The following is a 7456-nucleotide window of genomic DNA, read 5'->3' as shown; positions in this document are numbered from 1 at the left end:
CTCTCTCCCCTCTTCCCCCCTCTCTCTAAAAAAAATAAATACACTTTAAAAAAAAAAAACCTGCAAGCTCTCCTAAATGATACAGCTGTTTTTGTATCTTTTGCAGCTTCCGGCTGCAAATCCCCACCCAGAATCCTTACAAGCCTAGGACTGGAGGGGGTCCCTTTCCCCCAAGACCAGCCTGCTCGTGGGAAGAGCAGGTTCCCCGGCCTCGGCGTGGGAACGAGAGAGACACAGGCCTTCCCGTGTGTGTGTTGGGGGGGGGGGGTGTCTTTCCCGGGACTTCCCTCACGCCCACTCTTCCTCTTTCCCTTGGATCTCGTGCCTTGTGGTTCCAGAGGTCAGGATGCGACAGGAACGGGGGTGGCCCGGGGCTGCCAGAGAGCCGCCTCTCCTCTGATGTGGGGCGCACGGGGCTCAGTTGGGGGAGCGACTCTGTGCCCACGGAAGGCACCTGGCCAGCTGTGCAAGGCTGGGTGCCGGCGGGGACGGCGTGGTGGGGAGCGGAGACCTTCGAGGCGAGCTTGGGCCGGAGGGAGTTTCCCAGGGGGTCACGTGACGTCCCCTCCCACGCACAGGAGGTCACAGGACATCCCCGTCCACCCACAGGAGGGTTTGTGGGCCCCAGGGGGCACGCACAGCTTCTGTCCCGAGGATGTGGGCCATCTGGCTCATTTTCTCCCCAGGTCTGCTCTCTGCTCAGTGGCTCCGCTGTCTCGTGGCTGCTCCCCTTCTCCCCCCGATCTGCAGCCTCAGCCCCAGCCACCCCCCCCCCGACTTCAGGGTGAAAGGCCCCACATCCAAGAGGGAGGGCAGCCAGGCAACATTCAGGACGCTCAGCCGTGCAGCCCGGAGGGCACGCTCACCTGAAAACCTCACTCGCTGCTTCTTGGCAGTCGAAATAGAACTGGGCATCCTGCATTTTTATTGTTATTTATTTTATTTTTTAAAAAATGTTATTTAATTGATTTCAGAGAGGGAGGGGGAGGGGGAGAGAAACATCCGTGACGAAGGAGATGCCTCCTTCTCGTTCTCACCGGCAGAGGTTGAAACCTGCAGAGACGCCCGGCCGGCGTGGCTCCGTGGCTGCGTGGCTCCGTGGCTGCGTGGCTCCGTGGCTGAGCGTCGACCTCTGAACCAGGAGGTCACGGTCCTTCCATTCCCGGTCGGGGCACAGGCCCGGGGTGCGGGCTCGATCCCCAGTGTGGGGCCTGCAGGAGGCAGCCGGTCCATGATTCTCTCTCATCATGGAGGTTTTCCTATCTCTCTCTCTCTCCCTGCCTCTCTCTGAAATTTAAAAAAAATAAATAAAAATCTAGCCCTGACCGGTTTGGCTCAGTGGATAGAGCGTCGGCCTGCAGACTGAAGGGTCCCGGGTTCGATTTCAGTCAAGGGCATGTACCTGGGTTGTGGGCACATCTGCAGTAGGGGGTGTGCAGGAGGCAGCTGATCGATGTTTCTCTCTCATCGATGTTTCTAACTCTCTATCCCTCTCCCTTCCTCTCTGTAAAAAAATCAATAAAACATTAAAAAAAAAAAATCTAGCAGAGAAAACCTGTCGCCTCCATATCTTTCACAATCACCCTTAGAGCCAGCCCTCCCCCCCCACCCCCGCCCCCGCCTCCAAGCCCCAAAGGAACCCAAGGAGAGACAAACACTTAAAAGCAGCCACGGAGCTCACAGACCGCCCCACCGCCCTTCCCTCGGCGTAAGATACACACAGGAAGGAAGTGGCCTGGTGATTCAAAGCAGCCGAGCCCAGAGGTCTCCAGGAAGAGGGACATTTTCCAACAAGCCCGCCCTGGCTGTGGTTTGGAACAAGATTTCCGACGGAGCTCGGAGCTCGGGCCAGCCTCCCCCACCCGACCCCCTCCCAGCCCGCGTCCTGCCTGCCTGTCTGTCTGTCTGTCTGCCGTCTAGACACAGCAACTCGCAGGAGGATGCCGGCAGGGCCCTGCTCCGTGGCCAGGGACGTGCGGGCGGCGGCCCGGTCTGCAGGGGAGAATCGGACCTCGGCCAGGCCTGCTTCCCTGTGTTCCACCTACTGACCCACCAGCAAAACCGTTTCTTTCTTTTTTTAAAATATATTTTTTGGATTTCAGAGAGGAAGGGAGAGGGAGAAAGAGAGAAACATTCATGATGAGAGAGAATCATGGATCGCCTGCCTCCTGCACGGCCCCCACTGGGGATGGAGCCCGCAACCCGGGCCTGTGCCCTGAGCGGGAATCCAAGAACCATGACCTCCTGGTTCCTAGGTGGTCGCTCAACCACTGAGCCACACCGGCCACCTGGGCTCCAACAAAATTCTTACAAGTTCTGAGGTCGACAGCCCAGAGCTGGGGGAGGGGGCGTGGACAATGCCCGTTACCCACCCCCCACCCCAGAGACGTGGTCAGCCAGGGAGGGGAGGCTCAGCACAGACCTGCAAGCAGAAGGCACCTTATTAGGCTAAGGATGGGCGCTCTTAGGCTGTCGGAGGGGAGATGAGCTCTGGGTTGGCCCAGACAGTGGCTCCAAGCTGCTGTTTTCCTTGGGGGTTGGGGGGGGGGGGGGTTGGTCCAAAGCCCTCGTGCTGAGGCGTGAGTGGGGGAGGGAGGGTGATGGAAGAAGCGATGGGGTGGGAGGCCCAGAAGGAGCAGTAGAGCCTGCAGATCCCACCCCAGCCCCCACACTCCGCCCCCCAAACTCCACCTGTAAAGTGTATCCCTCCACACACAGTGCACCCTGAGGCTGTCTCTGTAGCTCTCTGCTTTTATTTTATTTTTTAAAAAATATCCCTGTATTGGCTTCAGAGAGGAAGAGAGAGATAGAAACATCGATGATGAGAGAGAACCAGGGACTGGCTGCCTCCTGCAGATCCCCTCCTGGGAATCGAGCCCGCAACCCGGGCCCTTGGCCAGAATGGAACCTGGGACCCTTCCGTCCACAGGCTGATGCTCTATCCACTGGGCCACGCCAGCCAGGGCTATCTCTCTGCTTTTAAAAGGATGTGTTTTTATTGATTTCAAAGAGAGGAAGGGAGCGGGAGAGAGAGATTTACCGCTTTGGCAAATTTTTTTTTTAATATTTTTATTGCGTGGCCTGTGTGGTTCAGTGGTTGAGCATGGACCTATGAACTGGGAGGTTGTAGTTCGATTCCCGGTCGGGGCACAGGCCTGGGTTGCGGGCTCGATCCCCAGTGTGGGGCCTGCAGGAGGCAGCCGATCCATGATGCTCTCTCGTCATGGATGTTCTTCTCTCTCTCCCTCCCCCTCTCCCTCGCTCTCTGAAAATAAAAAAAATTAAAAAAAAACCTATTTAAAAACAAAACAAGAATCCACGCTGGCCAATCCAATAATGAATCATAAATTTTTATTTCAAAATGTAAACGTCGCTAAACATGCATACACGTTAAAACAGTCAAATGTACAATTCCGTTCCTTTTTTTTTCTTCTTTTTTTGCTTTTGCCGTTTGCATAGGAGGACATCATTACAATATAGACTTCTATGCCGTACAAAATACATACAAAGTTTCATCGGAGCAAGGGGCCCAGGCCAGGCGGGGGCTGTACATCGGCAATACTTCACTGTAGTGATCCAGGAAGGTGACGTGAGGTGATGGTTAAAAAAAAATAACAACAAACAACAACAGAGAAAATTCCTACGGAAAAAGGGAAAACATGTGTTGGGTGGAAATGGTCTTGGACCCTTGGATCCCGCCTGGGGGGAGGGGGGAGGTCAGGGGGCGGGGGGAGGGGAGGTGGAGTTGGGCCAAAAGATTCCACACACGCTCCACCCATGGCTTTGGACCGGGATGGGGTCATTCGGGTGGCGGGTCTGGGGGTCCCCCCCACGCCCCCACGCGGGCGATTCCCGGCCACGCGGGAGCCACAGCGAACATCTGGGAGGTGGCCCCCCCTTTCCACGTGCTGCCCAGCTGGCCCCCGCTCTGCGTGGGAGGTGCAGCCTCCGGCCAGACCTGCGGGTGCCCTGCAGGCATTCAGCTGGCACGGCGGCTGGCTGGTTGGTTTGCATCCGTGGGGTGTCCTATTGTCCACTAGGGAGACACCCCGAGCCCTGGGAGCAGGCTGACCCCCAGCCCCGTAACCCCCCACCCCCCATGCCCCCGTCCTGTTCATCTTTAAAATCTATTTGTATTGATCTCAGAGAGGAAGGGAGAGGGAGTGAGAGAGAAACATCCATGATGAGAGAGAATCAGGGATCGGCTGCCTCCTGCACGCCCCACACTGGGGATTGAGCCCGCAACCCCGGGCCTGTGCCCTTGTCAGGGAATCGAACCGTGACCTCCTGGTTCCTAGGGCGACGCTCAACCACGGAGCCACAGAGCCACGCCAGCCCGGCCCATCCTGTTCACCTTTAAATCAAAGTAGTAACGTTTCTTAAAGCTTCATGAGAATGGGAGAGGCTGGGCGGGGCCCACGTCGCGATAGGGGGTCCGCTGAAACCACATGGGCCCCTCTTCCCTCGGGGACGGAATCCAACCCTCCTAACCCATCAGGCACTCAACAGTGGGTGAGGGGAAGGCCTCCCCCGAAAGGGTGCGCAGGCATTTGTCAGTAGTAAGCCGGAGGGGGCACCCCAATCCTGACACACAATTCTCTGGAACGTGTCCGGGACAAACCTTCGGAGCTGCTCTCCCAAACGGGAAATCGGCCAGGCACCCGGCTGTCCCCGGGGCGGCCCCGAGCCCCCCCACAAGCACCAACCCACATCCTCAGCGGTTAGCTTTTGGAAAATGGGGTCCCTGGGATGGCACCGGGAACCTTGGGGTGGCAAAAGGCATGGGGGACCCCCCAAAGCCCTTCCCGCTGGCTGAGATGTGCCTGATACTTCCGACCCTTTCGACCTTCTAGCACTTGTGTGTTTGACTGAGTGACTTATTTTCAAATATATTTGTATTGATTCAGAGAGGAAGGGAGAGGGAGTGAGAGAGAGACATCAATGAGGGGAGAGAATCACGGATCGGCCGCCTCCTGCACGCCCCCTAGCGGGGATCGAGGGCACCACCCAGGCACGTTTCCTGACCCGGAATCCAACCGCGACCTCCCGGTCCCCAGGTCGACGCTCAACCACTGAGCCACACGGGCCGGCCCGGCGAATGAATGACTTTTTAAAAAAAAAAAAAAGGGTTTCGACAAAAGCAGCGCTCCCCGTCCCGAGTCAGGCAGAACCGGGAGTCAGGAAAGAGGGGGTGCTATTGCTCTGACCACGTGTGCCTGTGAGGTTGGGGTGCTGCTGACGGAGGTCCCTGGGGAGCGCCGTGACCCTGTGGTCCGCGTAGCACCTGCTGCTCGCGAGAAAGGGAGCGGGCTCTTTACCACGGACAGACAGCCCTGTGCCCGCAAGCAAGCGGCCGACGGCCACCTGTGGCCCAGCTGTGTCTCCCCCCAACCCCCACCTCCAAATCGCCCTTCCCTGGTCCGAGCCGCGACCCAGGGCACGGGGAGGTCTGGGTACCCCCTGGGAATGCCAATGTCCGCCCCGTGGGGAGGCCGGCACCTGCCCCGATCCGTGGCCTTCGAACAAAGGAGGGGGGCCTGCAGCTCTAATGGGGGGGCCTGGCAGGATCCACCGGGCACCTCCAACCATGTTCCCATCAAGGGCATCCCTGCCCGTGGCTCCGTAGCACGCACGGGCGGTGGGGGCTGCCTTTCCCGATGGCTGTGGGACTCGGGAGGCTTGGGGGGGCAGACAGCCGCTCCCCTCATATGGCTGAGACAAAAGATAAACATAAAAGGGACACCGTTGTCTGGGACGTGAGCCACCGCCCCCCCCATGCTGGGTCCAGGGGTCCCTCGAAGGCCCATTTGGAGGGGAGCCCTCCCCCCACTCAGACAAGCTTCCTTTTCTGATCTCAGCCCCCTCGCCCGGCAGGGCCCGGAGGGAGCCCCCAAATAAAGGGGTTCGCTGTGCCCCCTAGGAGGCCTGTGGGTGCCTCAGGGCACAGCCATGGCCCCCGCAAATGAAAGACCCTGAAATAGATCCTGGGAAGGCGTCTGCATCTCAGAAGAAACCGCAGGCTGTGTCCCCCGAGGGTCCTCCCCTGGTGGTGGGGGGGGGCGCGCTGAGGGAAGGCGGTTTCCAGGCCCCCCACCTGAACTTGGCCTGAGATTCGTGGCTACCCTCCCCCAGCCCCCTAACGACCTTCGTTGTGGGAGATGAATTTTCATCCCAGATAACAGACCCAGCCGGGAAGGCTGTCTGCAGGCTGTCCCCCCCGAGGGTCCTCCCGTGGGGGGAGGGGGGACGCCCCTGAGGGAGGGCGGTTTCCAGGCCCCCCTGCCCTGTCCACCTGAACTTGGCCTGAGATTCATGGCTTTTTCCCTCCTGCCCCCCATTGTCCTTCATGGGAGATGAATTTTCCTCCCGGAAAAGTCAGGGCTGGCCACTGGCCGGAGCCCCAGGGAGCCCCAGGCCGGGCTGGGGTGCCTGGAGGGGTTCCCTCCCAATGCCCCCCCCCTCCCCAGGCCAGACCCACACCCAGCCATGAGCCCAGGAACTGCTTTGGGAAATGCAGACACAGCCGTGCCGCCTGCATAGGTGTGTGTTAAGGCAATGGTACCCCTCCCTCCTTCCGGGGGAGCAGCCCTGGGTCACTGAGGAGAGACCTTCAAATCCAGTGCTGTCTTTGGAAACAAGCCAACGCCCCCACGGTCCCCCACCCCCCGCACCCCCTGCCTCGCCTCTAAGACAAACCAAGGGGGCTGCGCTGAGGGTCCCCCCTCCCCCTTCCGGGTGCAGCCCCTCCCTCCCCCCCAACGCCAAGGCCAACGGCTCCCCGTGGGGCGCCCCTCCCGCCGCCTCCGCCTTCGGGGACCCCCCCCACCCCCCCGCACGAAGGACTTTGGAATAAAATTCCTGAACCTGGAGTGTGAGTTCCTGAGACGTGAAATGTGTTCAGAGTGTGGGAGGCTTTCAGGGGGACCCCACGCGGAAACAGCTTTGGGAGGGACCCCCCTTTCCCCTCCCCCCTCCCCACCAGGCTTGGGAACTGGGCACGAAGACAGTTGGCCCCACGCCCGCGAGGGGGTGTTTTCCGGTCCAGGCCTCCCCATGCGCCCGCACAGCCCACTCTCTCTTGCGCGCGGATCCATTGCAAGTGGGGCTGTGTCCTGCCGCCCAGACCAAGCCCTGTGGCGGGGCGGGGGGGGGGGGGCGGGCGCACCCCCCACAATGACACCCAGGCCCAACGTGGTACCTACTCAGAACCCCGCCCCCCAACCCTGACACTGGCCAATCGCCGCTGACACAGAGCGCGTGGGTGTGGCTGTGAGCGAGGGGGGTGGGTGCAAGCGGGGTGGCCACCCCCAAGGCACTCTGGGCCCTGGACGCCCATCTACAGTCCCCTGAGGTCCCCGGGGTCATTCCTCCTCATCGACGCGGGCAGAGGGCTCCGTGAGATCCCCCACACCCGCCCCAAACCCACACCCGCAGCCGTCTGACACACACGTACACG

The sequence above is a fragment of the Myotis daubentonii genome, chromosome 21 (assembly GCF_963259705.1).
Source record: "Myotis daubentonii chromosome 21, mMyoDau2.1, whole genome shotgun sequence".
Lineage (NCBI taxonomy): Eukaryota > Metazoa > Chordata > Mammalia > Chiroptera > Vespertilionidae > Myotis > Myotis daubentonii.
Note: the sequence above shows the minus strand (reverse complement) of the source record.